Source organism: Sciurus vulgaris, assembly GCF_902686455.1.
Source record: "Sciurus vulgaris genome assembly, chromosome: 11".
In the NCBI taxonomy this organism is placed as follows: domain Eukaryota; kingdom Metazoa; phylum Chordata; class Mammalia; order Rodentia; family Sciuridae; genus Sciurus; species Sciurus vulgaris.
In genome coordinates this window covers 78,637,250-78,640,646 of record NC_136472.1, presented here as the reverse complement: position 1 = coordinate 78,640,646, position 3,397 = coordinate 78,637,250, and the positions used below count along the sequence as shown (strand labels likewise).

Below are 3,397 nucleotides of genomic sequence, written 5' to 3'. Positions count from 1 at the left end.
GTTGGCGTGGATGTGGGGAAAAAGGCACACTTACACATTGCTGGTGGAGTTGCAAATTGGTGCAGCCACTCTGGAAAGCAGTGTGGAGATTCCTCAGAAAACTTGGAATGGACACACCTTTTGACCCAGTTATTCCACTCCTCTGTTTATACCCAAAGGACTTAAAATTAGCATACTACAGTAACACAGTCACATCAATTGTTTATAGCAGCTCAGTTCAGTTCTTTTAAAAAGTTTGGTTGCATTAAGCAGTGAAGCCATAATCTTGAGCTTCTCTTTGCTGGGAGACATTTTATTACTAATTTAATCTCATTGCTCATTTTCTGTCTGTTCTGGTTTTCTACGCTCTTATGGTTCAACTGTTTTATTATTTTTTAATTGTAGATGGACACAATAACTTTATTTATTTATTTATTTTTATGTGGTGCTGAGGATTGAACCCAGTGCCTCACATGCTAGGCAAGTGCTCTACTAATGAGCCATCACCTCAGACCCTTATAATTCAATTTTGATAGGATATATGTGGTTAGAAGTTTAGCTATTCTTCTATGTTTTCAAATTGTTTACATAATATTTTGTAACACTTTCTGATGATCATTTGTATTTCTAGTATATTGGTTATAATATTTCTAATTTTATATTTGTGTCCTCTCTACTTTGAATCTTGGTTTGTTTATTTAAAGGTCTGTCAATTTTATTTTTTTCTTATTTTATTTTAACTTTAAAAATACAATTTAGAATTTAGAATGTACAGTAATAATAATCACATGTTTGCATGGGTTAGCAAAAGTCAAAGGATAGCCTTAAATCTCTTATGCATTTAGCAAAGAGTGTTAATCATCTGAAATTTTGCTAAGTTTCTTTGCTAAGTCATCCAAAGCAAACAGATATGACAGGTCTTCAAATGACAGTGTGGTCCTTCTATGTCAGATACAATGCATAAAAGAGAGCACTTATTGGATGTCTTACCAGTAAACTTACATAAACTTTCATTTTATAGACTTTTATATAAGACCTAGATAAGTCTTAGAAAGAGTTCTTACCCATGGTCGTTGGGCCCATGTAGACTAAACAGTTCGCAGACCGCTCCAAGTTGGTTCCCTGTGTCTGCTGGTGGCCTCCCACACTGCTGAACCATCTGCTCTGCCTCTCCATGACGGCAGACCTCGGCAAGTAGAATGGGCCATTGAGCCTACAGGAGGTAGAGGAGCACCCACTGTGGGTCACCTACGCTGGGGCAGAGGTGAATGATCTAGTCAAAAGACCTGGTTCACCTGGTGAACCCAGGTGAAGAACAAACCCACCAGCATTTCATGGGATGGTCTTGATACAGATAAACTTTACACCTTGGTCTTGACAGACCTGGATGCTCCTAGCAGGCAATCTTCAAATACTGGGAATGGCACCATTTTCTGGTGGTCACCATGAAGGGCAACTACATCAGCAGTGGTAAGGTCCTCTCCAATTATGTGGGCTCTGGGCCTGCCCGTGGCACAGGCCTCCACCGCCATGTCTGGCTGGTCTGTGAACAGGACAAGCTGCTGAAGTGGATGAACCCCTTCTCAGCAACCGATCTGGAGATAATTGTGGCAAATTCAAGGTGGCGACCTTCCTCAAGAAGTACAAGCTCGGGTTCCCCATGGCTGGTACATGTTACCAGGCTGAATGGGATGACTGTGTGCCCAGGCGTATGAGCAGCTGTCTGAGATGCAGGGGAGATCTGAGCAGTGTTCTCTCATTCAGTGATGCATGTAGAGCTCTCGTCTCAACCCAGGTGAGGTCTTAGCTTTCAGATGGCAGTTTAATGTGGCTTTTCCTGTTGCTTGTTTTTTATGATTTTAGATAGTCACACATCCCAGTTTGTGTTTTGAACTAATTTGAACTCCGTGTTGGGGGATATTTTGGTACTTCCATGGGGTCATTGCATTGTTAATAAAAGAATAGCAACCCAGAATTTAAAGTAGAAATCCAGGTAAAAATATTATAGGAACAGAGCACAGTATCAATCTTTAAGGGAAGTTTAAAAAAGGAGAAGGATTTGCTGTCTTTACCTTTGTGATCCTGAGTTCAGAATTGTGCACAATGACATCTTCTGGTATGTTTATTTGCAGTGCTGTCTCTAAGACAGAGACTAGCATCTCAGCTGCCCTCCAGCATGGGCTCAGATAGTGTAGTAGGTGTGAGCATTCTGCTCTAGATGTTTTGAAGAACAAAGCTGGATAAACAAGAGGGAAGATAGTTTTGCTGCTGGTGAGGCCTGGTCCTCTAGGTGGGCAGCAGTGCTGAGCCATGGACTGTTTGGGGTCCTTAAACCTGCCGAACCAATTACACATCATTGATGAAGAACAATCCAGAGTTGCTTAGTGTTGTGTTAATTCTGCTGTTTGCTTATTGTTGAATAAAACCAAAAACATTGGATAATCAAGAAAAAAACAGAGAGTTCTCAGATGCATACATACATTTACCTAGTCACTTATATTTTGGGTGTCAACAATATTGTTATAATCCAAATAACAGTTTGTTAAATCAGTTACAAAACAATCATTTAAGACTTTAAAACAAGTACAAACCATAATTCTGATAAGACTTAGTTTCCCCAAATAATAAATCCTAACAAATACAAGAAAATTGTCTACAGATAAGAGCAGATCAATGTTTTAGATTTTGTTTCATATTAGTACATTAATATTCAAATAACTTTGTGCCAATTATAGTCAATTTTATCACAAACACAAACTTTTTGAGATTTACCTTCCACAAACCTGTGACTTCCTTAGACATTCACAAACTTAAATCCTTAGTTTTGTCTTCTTTCACCTTGGACTTTAGCCCAAGAATATTACTTCACAAGACAAAATACTTTCTCATCAAGAAACATTTCTTTTATCTTCTAATTTTCCATACTAAAATATTTCCATACCCATAGCTTTCTTTCATCTCTTTTAAATTCAGACCCTTTATTTTATTTTTTACTTTCCATATCCATATATATTTTCACATATATATTCCTATATATGTTTACATACATTCATATATATATATATATATACACATATATATATATATGAGAACATACCCTAATGGCAACCAAATTCCTCCTCATGCATTTTCATATATATTCAGTTACATAATCACAAACTCTAACTAAAACAAATTATAAACATCCATCTCAAAAGAAAAATAATAATATGCAAATTTATACCATTTAAATATTTCAATGTATATTTTTACATATATATTCATATTTGTAATTCTATATATGGTGAAAAAGATTCAATCCCTAAATTAACCCTATTTTTCTACATTAGTCCTGTACCTAAAAATAAACTTCAGAGAAACCTTTATACATATAAACCATAACATTTTACATGAATATACCTATGTATTTGGGGATATA

At 36.5% G+C, this 3,397-nt stretch overlaps 1 pseudogene across 1 annotated transcript; it reads left to right on the top strand.

Annotated features, from left to right (window-relative positions):
- The first annotated feature begins 1,153 nt into the window (after window positions 1-1,153).
- Window positions 1,154-1,746, top strand: LOC306639886 (phosphatidylethanolamine-binding protein 1-like; annotated as a pseudogene). The gene has a single exon. The product of its transcript is annotated as a phosphatidylethanolamine-binding protein 1-like (transcript).
- Window positions 1,747-3,397: the final 1,651 nt, after the last annotated feature.